Source organism: Agelaius tricolor, unplaced genomic scaffold (genome assembly GCF_023055355.1).
Source record: "Agelaius tricolor isolate 1412-34295 unplaced genomic scaffold, bAgeTri1.0.p SCAF_15, whole genome shotgun sequence".
Classification (NCBI taxonomy): Eukaryota; Metazoa; Chordata; class Aves; order Passeriformes; family Icteridae; genus Agelaius; species Agelaius tricolor.
In genome coordinates, this window is record NW_027269275.1 from 6,368,594 (window position 1) to 6,383,124 (window position 14,531).

Consider the following 14,531-nt stretch of genomic DNA (forward strand, 5'->3'; position numbering starts at 1 on the left):
GTGGTCAGATCCTCAGATGTTATCTTTTTCCCAGAACGCTCTGGTACTGGGTGTCTGACATGTTCTATACATCTTTCTGGTGCCAACCTCATTAAACAAATGCACCTTGATGCATAGCTCTCAAGAAATGAAATTTCATGCCATGAATTTGCTCTATATCAGCTCATGTTCTCCCTCTCTCTCCCCCATCCTTTTCTACTCCAGGAGTCATTTTATTTGTTCTTGATTTCAAGCATAATTTTACACAGTGACCCTCCGTAATTTTGCACCCTGAGATTTGTCAGTGTTTTCTGATATTTAAAGAAATATCCATGTTTTCTGCTCCCAGCTTGGTGTTTCCTGCTTTCTAAATATGGAATCCTTGCCTCTGGCCAAGGTGTGGTACATTCAGGAGTGGGTCAGAATATTTACTTTGGTCAGATACCTATGGGGATTTTCTCTAAATATTAGATATGTTGCAGCATGTTTGCTGTAAATTCCATAGACTTCTATGAATAATTATATATAAATGTGTTCAACCTGTGTTTTATGCTCTAATTCAAAGTTAACACAATAGACTGGAAGCCAGAGGGATGTTGAACACTTTGCCAGAATAGTAAATATTACTCTCATCCTTTTTCCCCCATTTTTGCCCCATCAGCTTAAAAGAATTTTAAAAAGAAATATGTTTTCAAACTAAAATAAACCTTCTTTAATGAGACTATATATTATTTACAGAAAAATGCCACTAAACTCAATTAGTACTGGTCTCACCACTGGGTAGAATTGAAGTTGTTGAATTTTTTTAAATGTAGTTCATTGAAGTCATTACTGAATCTGGGGCAATATTCTATTTTTAATCAATTTAAAAAATATAATGTATGAGAAAACAACAACACACTGTATGGATTTTTGTAGATTCACTCCTGCAAAAGATACACAGACAAATGCATAGAGTTTATGCCCATCTTTTTTTTTACTGAGAAAAATTGTTTGAATGTTACTTTAAACAGGCAATTCCTTATTGCCACCCCCAGTATTGTTGATTGGTCGCTTATTAGAGTTATTTAAAAAGTTATTATTGCAGCTTCTTTCACTTAATATTTTATTGTATATCACTATTATTTAAAATTACTTAGCGGGATAACAGCAGCCATCCAAGACATTGTCTGTTGCTCAGAAACAGAAATAATAAAATAATGGAAAGCAGAGCTATTGTGTTTAATGACTGGTTATACTTCATATATTAAACAAAACCTCAGGATATAGTACTTTGAAATGCTTTCTTACTGAGTGATCCAATCATTGTGAACTTTAAATGTGAATATATGTTTTTAAAAGGGAAGAATCTGTCTTTTTTCTCTTGGGACATGAAGTTGAAGTCACAGGAAAGAACAGGTTGTGAGATTTAACCAGTATTTTCATCTCTGCCTTCTAATATATAAATAATTTTGAAGAACTAAAGTATCCACTTTTAACCTTATTTTAATAGGCCTGATACAAGCAAGTGTTGAATATGGCACTATTCTATTAGATTATAATATAACATTACTATTAAAATGATTTTTAAAAACCTTCCCAAAATTCCAATAACAGTATTTCATGGAATATAACATGGTAGTGGAGATTAGCTGGCCCTAGAATACCTTGGCAAAAGTGTTCAAGTAGCAAGAGTTTTTCTAGTCTTATGTCCTATATACATCTGTTAAATTACTCAGAGATCTCATTAAATAAAGCTAATGTACTTGTAAAACAGTAGGGAGAGACAGTATATCATTGTAACTGTTAGAAAGAGCCATTCTGGCAAGGAGGGAGCCAGGAAGGCTTGGTGTATGCTGGTCAGTGGAGATGTTTCTGGGCCATAAATCTTGGCCCTTTCCTGCCTAGTTATTGTGTATTTCTTTAGGTGAGAGATTGATTGTAGCAATGGAAGATGAATTTGCCCATAGACCCTGTCTCTTTTTTTTTTTCTGTATACTCCTGATGCCTCGCCAAGGTGATAATGCTCTTCTTTTTTTTTTTTTTTCTGCAATCATTTGTTTCAGATTAAAAGTGTGAAACTGCATGGGGAAACACAAGAAGGCTTGTCTCTGCAGACAGGCAAAGGTGAGGGCATGAAGATGTATAACTGTCCCAGGTGGGAGAAGAGTACAGTTCACCCCCTCAGGATTTGAATCAGATTTGTCTGAAGGAGAATGAAATAGGGTAAAATTGAGAAAAAACCCTGGCTTTTCTTTATTGTGCAATTTGAGGATGGTATTTCAAATTTTTTTTAAAGTATGGCTGTGTTATGCAACTAAAATGTTTTCTGTTATTATAATATTCCTTACCTGTATATTTCCTGCTGAGCAAAAGGCTCAAGAACTGCCCCCTGTGTGTGTCCTGCCCTGCTGTTTGTGCTGCAGACTGAGCAGGGGATGCTTTTCAGGAATATATATAGATGCTGAATTTATAAGGATCAATATAGTCACAAATGTTGTACAACATGTCAGGATATCATAAAAAGCAGGCAGTTCTATATAAAATACTATCTTAATCTCAGGGATTTTAGAGCCTCATTAAAATGTGGGTAAAGTCCATATATGGAATGGCAGCATTCAAAAGGTTGAAGTTGTATATCTGTGGTGCAGAGGTTTTAACCATTAGATTTGAATGTCAGTCGACTCATTTGATCAGAGTTGATATTAATGTGTAACAAGTTGAGATTATGGGATGCATCATATGCATCTTATGGGATTTGTCATTTAAGGTTTGGGGAGCAGGATGTAAAAACTTGTCCCTTCATTTTTGAAATCCGAGGTTCTAAAATAGAGATGACAATGTGAGCATCTTGTAGTAATCAAATTTCTCATCACAGGACTGCCAGGCAAACTTTATAAGTCGTGCTAAGAAAAGACTTCACTGTTTAATTGGGCAGAAAGATGGAGTGGCCTTTCCTGGTGCCAGAGGAGCAGTGGGAGAGCTGGATTGTGGCTGGAGTGGGAACCTGCTCAGAACAGACACGTTAAAACACAAGGGGTAATGTCTGCAGCTGATAGCAGCCTTAACACTGAAAATTGCAAATACCCAGGTTCTTGCATGTCTATGGAATTTAGCTGTTCTAGCTTTGTTCTTTTTTTTTTTTTTTTTCCCTTCACTAAAAGGTTGTAGCTGTTCCCACCTGCAGTGCTGTTTGCCAGATTTGTGGCACTCTGGTATCTTGCTGTACACATCTGCCAGGCAAAGTTATCTGGTGGTGAGAAATCTGAGGATTCCCAGTGTTTTTTCACAGAGAAACTTTGAAAGTCAAGCAAATACTTTTATCTTGACCTTTCTGCAAGGCTGCCCCATATTCACTAGTTGTCAGCACATGTTTGTCTGGAGCCATTCGTCACTGCCATCCGTCACTCCTCTGCCATTCCCATCAGTCCCATTATCTGGGATCAGGAGAGAGCTGAGGATGTAGCCTGAAGGATCATTAAACCTCAGCTTCCAGGTAGTGCAGGTAGTCCAGGTGGTCTGTTGTTATTTATAATAAAGAAACAACACAGCAGAACTGCCTGGCAGTGGCCCATGAGGCCCAGAGAAAGGACGGGCTGAGGGATGTCATCACTGAAGGACAGCTAAAAGTGGACTTTCTTCCTCCCACACTGTAAGCAGAGAGGATTTATTGAACATCTGTTCAGTACATGGCTGGGAAGATTGATTAATTTAATTGCTCACACTTTGCTTAAGTAACATTTGAATACCTAATGTCAGGTTTGAAGGATATTACAACATTTACTTGCACACCTTTTTAAAGAGACAGAGTTTCTCATTGCTTTTTGTGTCTTTCAAGGAAGTTGAAATGCATCCTGAAATTTACCTTGCCCAGAGGTCTGGGAAAACTGGAGCAAGTGGGAAAAGCTTCTTCCTTCATAAATGCAGGTAGATAACTTTTGTGTTTTAACCATTGTGGTAAATTATTAATGTAATGAGGTGGGATCGTCCTCCCTGAATTGTGATAATTTTCCTTCTTGTATCCAGGATAAAGACAATTCAGCATATTTCAGTACCCTTTAAATAATATCATGGTCACATTGGAGGAGAATATAAATTAAATTCAGTATAATTTATTGCATGTTCTATTCAGAGATGGTATTTGGGAAAAAATTCCTGAGATCCTCTTGATGAATCTCACCTATGTAGCAAGGGGAAAACATTAAACAGTGAAACATTAGTGTTGCTTATTTCTATACATGTTATATTCATTTGATATATATATTTGAATTTCTCAGCTGTATAGCTCTGAAAAGTTTATTTGACCAAAGTCTGATCAAAAGTGATGAAATCCAGCTGAAGGTATTAACAGGCACTTCAGAATATTTGGCCCAAAATCTAAGCCTTGAGCAAGTATACCATACTTACAGGAGCAGGGAATGTTGATATTATTGCCTGTATGTCTGTGGCAATGTCTGTGACTACCAGCAAATGCTTATTGTCTAAAGGTAAAACTTGTTTCACTGCAGTGTAGAGTGCCTTTACATTTGTCACCATCAGATGTTAAACTGAGAAAAAGCAGACTGATAGATAGGGTGCATGTGCAAAGACTGATTCCGTATGATTTTTTTCTATCCGAAAAGTGATTTTTTTTTTCTCATCGTCTATGCTCTAGTAAAGATGTTCTTTGATCTCTTAGTACAGCAGTTCATTTTAAGTCTGATATACAGTCAGATATTCTATTAGATCCAAGATCTTTAACTATTTGTCTTACTTTGTGTGTAATTTGCTTTGGAACTCTTAGCCCAATAAATAGTAAATGATACTGACTTGCACAGTCTTGTATTTTTATTGTCTAAGATACCATATATAATGTTCTCACAACAATGCTTAACTCTGAGAGGGTAGGGATTAAACACTGCTACATGACTAATTTACTGCCTTACGACATAAAAAGCAAAGCTTGGAGAGAAAGGCCTCATATGAGGCTGCATAAAGCAGAGCAATAGTATCATGTAGTGGTACTTAATAACAGCGCTGGCATTTTGTTAGCATCTCTACAAGAAAAAAATTGTTCTTAGAGAAGGATAATCTACAGTCAAATCTGATTGAAGTCAAAAGAAACATTGGCTGATTTCTTTGAAAGATGCCCGTCTGTCCCTGAATTTGACTGTACACAATACATCCTGCACCAACGAGTCAGATTGTCAAGGCCAGAACCAGGTGCCTATGTTACTTGTATCCTTCTACATCAGTCATACTGTAGGGAGCAGACAATTAATTCTGGAGCAAAATTGAAAGTCAGAGGCAGAGTGTGAAAGAACAGAATGACAATAATAAAGTGCCCCTGCCTCACATTAATCTCCCTCACTTCAGGGCTGTCAGAGGCGGCCTGGCGGTGACTAATGCCAAGCTTTGCATACAGTGGTCACAGACATGAGCAGCATGCTCCCCTTACAGCGGCCGCGATTCGCTTTGTTGAGTTTCTGACTCCTGCGGAATCATTGGGAAAACATCGCCGCTGGTCAGGGGGAGCAGCACGGAGTTCCTTCATCATACACCTATTGATCGATGGGCAGCATTCCCAGGCTTGGCTCTAAAGGAAGGGAGAGGGGGAAAAAAAATGGAGAAAAAAAAAAAAAGAGGAAGAGAAAGAAAAAAGGAATCCTGACAAATGCAGCGAGATTAAACTAACTTTGTGAAGGGATGAGCTCAGCAGATAAGGATTAATAAGTTTATCTTTGAGTGAGTGCATATAACGTGCAAGTCCAGGAATCAGGACAAAATGATCTTACACCTCTATGGACACACTAATCCATTAACATTGCAAAAGACTTGGATGCACATTTGGGAATTGTGTTGCATTGATTTTATTGTCATCTTTTTGCACAAATAGTAAATAGGGTAACATTTAAGGAACAGTGTAATTATTCCCAAAAAGCAAGACATCAATGTAAAGTTTATTGTTGTAGACCAGACATTTTGACAGGAATACTGTAATATCCCAGAGGTGTCACTAGGTTACTGAAAAGGTTAAAAATTGGTGCATTGTGTCGGAGAAGAAAGGCAGTAACAACAAACAGCATTCAAAAAATCACAGGCACTTCTGTAAGAAAGTGGAAATGTGTCATGTAACAACACACAGCTTCTGTAAGTGGATTGCTGCACCGAGGAAGAAAGTGAAACACACCTAATGAAAATGCTTCCTCCACTGCCAGCATTTCAAGGCTCGCGCTCATTATTGAGGTTGCAAAAACAACTTTCCTCTCAGGTTCCTCCTTTTATTGTATCCAAACCCCACACATGCTCTATTGTGGAGTTTGAAAGGGCTGTGCCTGAAAATTTCATTTCTCTTCTCTGGTAGTCGTGGGAGAAAATTCCCACTCGAGACTTTATTTGCCAAACTCTGCTGTTTTTTCCTTACTAGCCACGTAACCTAAATCTGAAGGACAATGGTATTTTTTTACAGAGTGCTATTTGACAAGGAGAAAAGTACTTTTTGTCTTCTGTTATAGTTGACCAGTGGAGCAGCCTTCATTAGAATCTGAATGAGAAGAGAGAAGGGGATGTATGGCAATTTATGGTATGTAACCAAGAGCAACATGTTTTATGTTTAAGTATATTGTTGTTAAGCATTCTAGAAGACTAGGAAAGAGCCACATAGGTCCCCTTGTATGCTGAATATAGTCTGTCATTGGATCAGAATTAAAATGTATTTGCAGTGACATTTTGAGTGTTGTACAGTGTCAACAACTGTAGGGTTTGATTTCTTTTTCTAAGCAAATTTATTTCCATTATTAGCTCCCAAATCCTAGTTCTGACTTTGAGCATTTTCTTAGCATTTCCAATAGTTTTTTCAAGCTACTCAGCTAGATGTGCAATTGTGTTTACTCCAAGAAGGAAATAGGAAGGGTAGAACATGTCTATCATTGAGGCATCAGTATGGTTTGAATTTGGGAGCCTAAACACAACTCTTCAGTGCCAAGGGAGGAAGTCTGCTATCTGGCAGCACTGACTTTTACCCTGCTCTTGGATTAGCCCTTTCATGTGCTGCACAACATATTTTACAGGCATTATACAAAAAGCATAAAATGAAATATGCATATGGTACGTGCCAGACATTTCCAAGAGTACTGATATGAATACGCTTAACAATATGTCAGTCCCTCACCTTTGGGCTCCATTTCCATGTTGTTCTAAATTCTAGGGGGTTTAAAACCCCTTATGGGTTGGTTAGGTGCCTCCCAAAACACCACCCCTCAAGCAGTTTATGGCAGGGGGGGTGTTTTGGGAGGCTGGTGAAGGCACCTTTCATTTGTGCAGTCCCTGGAGGTTGTCATTAAAAAAAAAAAACCTTTTGGTTTTACACACACAATTCCACTCCTTCCTTCCCTTTGTGAGTTTAGACCTAACTTTTTCCATCTGTTCATGGATAGTCCTCTTCTCTGCTGCCACAGGCCATGACATCCCAGGACTGATTTCATCTAGAGACCTGCCACTAATAAGTGGGCTTATGCCATTCCCTGCTTTATATCCAGTGCCTTTGGAGTTTTTCAGATGAGGTGGGGATGTGTTTTCCAGAGCTCTCTAAGGTGTGTATGTAGCATGGTGGCTCTACTAGTTCTTGGAGGAATCACAGCTAGGAGCTGTCACTTGAAATGCACTGTTCTAATGTTTTGAATAAATAATTGGTGTGTGAATCCTGCATCCTCAGCTGACCTAGATGTGGTGGATCTAATTATGTCAGAGCTGCACACTTTTAAATGATTTTTTTTTTTGCCAATACATTTATTCTATTTCTTTTTAATTAACCAGGGCAGAAAAAGGGATTTAGCCATGTTTTCCTTTGTTTTTATAGGGTTAAGTGTCTGATCTCTTCTAATATAGGAAAATATTGGTTTTTATTTTACAGAAACTATGAACAATTTATGTATAAATGGAAAAACAGGTCTTCAGTTGTTCAAGAAAACCAGCACTGTTATACAGAAAACAATGAATGAATCCTTTTTTCCTGCATGTTTGTAGAATGTGAGCTCTGCTGACCTCAAATCACTCTCAGTTTAGGAAGCTGTGAAAAACTATTCCCAAACTTCCCACTGAAGCTGTAGCAACTTGCAGAATGAAACCGAGCTCTTTTGGCTACTGATGGGGCATACTGCTGATTCCAGAAAATCTGGAGAGAATTCAGGGCACACAGACTGGTTTCCCTTCAGCCAAGATGAAAAAGCCTGAATTCATTTCTCCAGATTGGAAGATTAAGAGGTGCTTAGCTGCCCAGATTGCATCCCCACTTCTATGCACAAAATTGGCCCTTGCTATATTTATATAATTTTGAAATGGAGAGAAATTAGTGCAGTCTCTAAAATATTGTCCGTTAGGGATACAATTGAAGAGAAATTCTATAAAATTTGTGAAATTAACACATTTGGAAACGAGTATGACATGTTAATAATCATAAAACAAATTCAGGAAAAGCTGTGTTCCTTCAGTGAGTATTCTCACTTTGCCATTCATGTCCAGCTTGTATGGGCACTATTTTGGTACAATCCATAAAAAGCAGGAACACTTCTGCATAGTGAGAAAGTCCATATTTGTGACATGGATTATGTTCATTTCTTAAAGTGGTGTCTTCTCACAAAGGCTTGTTATGTTTCTGTGGTGGTTTTTTTTTCTGGTTTCAGGGAAATGTGAGCCCCTTTACACATTGCCAGCTTTTAAAGGAAAGGCAAAGCTTCCCCTTAGCTGTAATTAATATGTTATTGTTGCTTGTGGTACAAATAAGAGAGATGTCCTGTGATTTTAATGGAAACAGGGAATTCTCTTAACTCTGTTTCAACCACCTGTAGCAGTTTTCTCCTCCAGCCCTCCAGTGTGCATTTGCAGGCAGCAGTGACCACCAGTACCCATCTGTGTTGGACTTTGATTGGAGAGAAATGAAGATTACAGAAAAAAACACCTGAATTAGTAAAAAATTGATCAAATAAGGTGCCAGTTCTTAGGATAATTCAGGTGGAGAGGGACCTCAGGAGGTCCCTTCAGTCAGTCTCCAGCTCAAGCTGCTCTGCCAGTGTTTATGGCTGTTCTTATTTCAGCACTCTAAAGTTCTGAATCTGCTTCTGACTCTACATTCACTGAAGCTGTGGGGAGCTTGGGTTCATCTTCATAGTTAGCACTTCTTAAATGTCTGTCCAATCTGCCTGTGAGGGTTGCATTCAATTCCCTGTAACCTTTAGAAGAGTTTTTTTGGGTATAGATACAGCAAAGACAGACTTGTCTTCTCACTCAGCTCTGAAAGCTTTCGTTTTGTTTGACAACATTTGTACTGAGCTTGGCTCATCCTCTCACAAGGATAAAGTATGCAAACTTTACATAGAAGTGGGCAGAAAATTTGGCTACACTTGTTTGCTATAGCAAACACCAACTCACAGAAAGGCAAACATTATACTGATTTTGTTCAAACTTGAAGAAAACATGTCTGGTGCCCAGTATGGAATTTTGGATCAAAATGACAAAGGAAAATGCAGAAGCAACTGCAGTTTGAGACCCAGAGTATTTATATGGATGCTGCCTATTTGGATTTCTCATCTTGTTTTATTGTTTACTCCCACCATCTCTCTCTCAGCCCTATGAATCATGCTTTCTCCAGGTGTGATACTTTTGAAATGTCAAATTCTCTGTGGCTTGGAAGAAAAAAAAAACCCTCATCATTTCCATCTGTACCACATCAAGCTATGAAAGCTCATCTTTCGTGGGCTGAAGTCCTGCTTCCAGAGAAGCAGCCTGTGGCTGTGCTGGTTTGATGCCCTCGTGCCATCCCTGGAATACAGTGCAGGAGACTGCTTAGAACATTTAGTGCCACTCTGGAGCGAATTGCACTGGAGCCAGGCCCTGCTCTGACACATTTCCATCCATCCCCTGCAATGCATGTGGCAGCAGTATTCCATCTGTTTCTAATGAGGCATAGCGGGGGAGGAAATCTTGTGCATAAACATCTCCCACATCACTTATGATTCCATTGAAGAACATCTCTGCAGCACTATTTGTTTGTGACAAAGATTTTTAGCTATTTGTTTATTTTAATACCTGTGGGTGTCAAACAGAAGAGATTAGCCAGTTCCTAAACAGGGCAAATTCCTTGGCTGGAATTTTTCCTGTATTTTGAGAGCCAATTCCAGCACAAATTCTTGGTGTAAAGGTCTCGCCTATATTCTCTAAAGTACAGATAATAATTTTGTATGTATCTATTCTATTTTAGGGGTGAGGCAGTTGTACTAGATCTAACTCTAAACAAAGAGCAAGATGTTCTTTATTTAACTCCAGTTATAAACATGTTATAGCAAAATATAAATGGAGGGCGAAACAAAGGAACAAAAACTACCACTTTGCAGAGGCATTCTTTTAAAATGTACTTTTCTTAGTAGGGAAGAGCACTGCAATTTTTTTTAGAGGCAAATAGTTTACTGTGATGTGTATGAAATAGAATTTTGATAGACAGAATAAGCTGCAATCCAGTTCTAAACTATAGATTTTTAAGCAGATTGATGCAACAAATTGTTAGCAAATAGCAGTTTGCAATTTGATGCTAATTAGACATAAGGCAAATATGTGCCATGACAAATTAGCAGCAAACCATACTGAAAAGGATTAGCAAGAGCTGGCACAGAGACTGCTCGATTTTGCATACTTCCTTGTCTTAGTCTAGGAGGTCTGAGCCAGTTTTCCTTCTCTGTAAATAAGAAACCAGAGCAGAGATCACAGGCATGCTAGAATGCCTTTAATTGCATATTTGAAATGTTTTAACTCTCTCTTAATCCCATGGAGGCTTTTCTCCATACCACCAGCTTTATTATCCTGGGAGATGATCAAGTACTTTATCCATTTAATATTATAACTAAATACATTATGAGGTAAGTAACTCACAGGGTTATTTACTCTAGCAAGTCTATTGTACTTATAGATTTAAGAAAAAGCCCCATTCTTATTCAAAACACCTTTGCTTAACTTCCTGCAAACGTGTTTTTCAGCAGATTTAATTATTCATTTCATTAATAAATTAATTTTTGCTAGAGGATTATCACATTTCTTTGTTGATGTGCACAATGCCATTGTGGTAGTTAGTGTAGATCAAACTCATCACCATATCCAGAAGAGATAATGCAGTTGTGTTTTCAAACCAGAGAGAAGCAGGAGGTGATTTTTCAGCCAGTTCTTCAGACCTATGCCTGAATACCAACACAGCTGTAAGTATGACTTCAAAACTAAAGCAAAATCTGCTCTTGAATCTTTGAAGGGTGACATAATTTCGCTAGGATCGAGAATGGTAAAGAAAAAATGCAGCAAAAATATCTGTTTTTTAAATTTAACCAGCTTGTTCTTTTTTTATGTGGTGCTTTTTTGTTTAGTTTTTTTAAGTTAGGAGTTTCTGAGGTAAGCCATCACATTCCCCAAGCTTTCTACTCATATTTACTGGTGTGTACTTCAGTTTGGATATGTAAAATGACATGTTTATACTTCAAGGAATTATTGGGTAGATCAGAGGTTCTTCAATAGAGTTTCTCATTCAAATCTGACTTTCTAGGGCATACAAGACATTTAACTTACTAGGCTGATGGTTGTTGTCTAAAATTATATATATATATATATACACACATATATTACATTCCCAGCATTCCTATGTCTATATATGGATGAAAAAGATTGTTAGAAATAGTTCAAAGGTGCTAGAACATTATGCAGTTAGATGTAAACACACATTTCAGTTACTAAAATAAATGAACTGGGAAAATAAAAGGATATTATGCACAAAAGATTGTTCTTAAGTCTTAGAGAGAATTCCTCAGACAATTTAAACCAGATCAGTAACAAGTTTTGCCACAGCACTGTCTTCCCACATAAACAGTATGATAACACACTATTAAGGATTTACAAAAAGGTGATGAAAGTAGTTGTGCTGTTTAAAAAGAAAAAAGTGAAAACTCCAGGCTTTCCCTGCAATTTCTGAAGGCATCTATATATTCTTCACATGCAAGGCACTGTTCTGTAAAAGCTCCTGTGTGCACTGAGGCCTGGAAAAGGTGTTTCTGGTATTGCCAGCCTGTCTCACTGAGTGTTTTGCCTTTTGCCAATGTTTTTGCCCACTTGCCACATCACATCAGAAATTTGGGCAGCAGTCTTTATGCTGGTGCAAAGTCTTAGAAAAGATAATTGATTGCCCCCTGGGCACAAAGCTTTGTTTCCTTTTTGCTGTCCCTGCACAGGCTCGTGGTGAATTCTTGGTAGGCAGTTATTTGCTTGTATTAAAAGAGTGTAGCAAGCAATCAGCAGGCAAATGTAGGCTGAAAATTGTAATAGTTAAAAGGGATGTTGTTAAGAATTTTAGGATCACATTCAAAGTATAAATGATTGTAACTTCCAAAGGGCAATTCATTTCTAGTCAAGCCTTTCCACGTGGAATCTTCCCTGACAAAAGCATCACCAATTTTCTGCCCATAATGTTTCTCCCAAGCACCCCCACTGCTCAGTTCAATGACAGCTTTCCTGGCAGTGCCTGAGCAGATTTTACATTTTCCTGTAGATGCAGTGTCAGCCCAGACCCTGCCTGGGAGAGCTTTGCTGCTCGTGGCTGCTGTGCAGGGGCACAGATGTTGTGCAGGGGATCTGGGATGTGCAGCACCCACAGATTTTGGAGCATGTTGGATGTTGGCAATCTCCTCTGGGCAGCCACTGGCCACAGCCACCTCCCAGTTCCAGGCCTTGTCACCAGCTGTGAGCAGGGCGTTGCTTTGGTTTCTGTGGGATTGGGCTTGGATGTTTCTGTTCTGGTTTCTCCCACGTGGCTTTTGGGGAATACAAAGTGGTTCTGAATTTTTTCAGTGTAGATTTGTTTCTAAATAAGAAGAAAAATATAAAAATCACGGGGCAGGAAAATAATAGTTGATGAAAATGAAACTTAGGTAAATTTTTTAAACTCCTAGAAACCAACACAATCACACAAAAAGCCCCCATAATAAAGAAAGGAGTAGTTTTGTGGGTTTGTGCAGGTTATTTCATTTGGCTTGGGAAAAGGTAGTAGATGTTCAGTTAGAGCAAATTCATCCTGATAAAGCACACATATTTTTTTGACAAATGTATTATCTCTTTAGATCATGGGATTAATAAGATACATTGTCCCCAGGAAAATATGTGCACTCATGGAGAACCTCATTGACATTGCTGCAGAGAGGTGAGTTCAAAAGGCCAGATATTAAAAACAGCTTTTTGAGGCCGTGAAGACAAATTTTTTACTTGAAACCGTAGAAATTTGCATTTGTATCACTTACAGTGACTGTACATTTAGCTAAGTTATGTGCACGTTTATTTGGGTAAAGATAAATATGCATGAAAAATGCAGAGGTGCTACAAATTTGACTTTCCAAGTCCTGTTTGTTTCTTTTGCACCTGGGGATGAGAATCAGAGGATGGTTGTGGCTGGAAGGGATCTCTGAGCCCCAGGCAGGGTCACCTGGAGCAGGTGACCATGTCCAGGTGGACTTGGGATGTCTCCAGAGAGGGGGACTCCCCAAACTCCCTGAGCAGCTGTACCAGTGCTCTGTCAGCCTCAAAGTAAATGCTGATGTGTGCTTAACTCTGTCAAGAACAACTTTGACAGTTTTACTTTAAAATCATTTAAGTTCTTCTTATCAATATTATTAGTATTTATAATGGAGATGGTATGATAGAATCTGACATTTCTGCCAGACATTGAAATATTTAGGGTTGCCTGGGGATTCTGGAATGCTCATAATAATCATGAAACATTTATTTTCTTTATCTTTATATCTAAAATTCATCAATGAATAAAAACAGGAGAATCTTTCAAAAAGTAAACCAAAATATTAGCCTGCCATAATTTGTAGTTGCTTTCTTTTATCTGTTTAAGATGCTTGAATTCACTTTGTTAGCAAATTTCTCTTGACAAGCACACCTATTTATTATTACTAAGCATCCTTTTTAGGAATGTCTGAAATGACACATGTATTGTTTTAAATAAGATCATAGAGTTAATTTTTAACCACACAAGCAATGTAGTAAGAATAGAGTGAACAAAGCATAATTAATAGTTTTATGCCATTCATCAGGATCATTTTATTTGCTGCCAGCCTATGCCAAATGAAAACATTTTTGCTTCAATTAAAAATTTTAAACAAGATTAAAGCTGTTGTTGAAACCATAGAACATATATGCTTCTAAGTATTGTGAGGATTCCTGAATATTTGCATGTCCTCAGGCAAGGAGGTGTCCCTGGGACAGCAGAGGTGTGTGAGAACTTCACCACTCTGCAGAGGAGAAGGCAGCAGCTGCTTCTGCATTCCCCCACTTAGAGTGACACAACTTCTCTCTGGTCTCAGATACACATTGCATTCTCCTCTGGAAAAGGAAGTGAAAGAAATAGCACTGCATCTCTATTTTGTGTTTTATAGGGAAAAATATGATATCATAGTCACAGTATATTAAGTGCATGATGAAAAAATTTTTTACTTTGTGTGTGATTTTTTTCCTTGCTTAGGGATTTATTATTATTATTAATTTGATTTGTTTTTTGTCTTTTAGAAAAA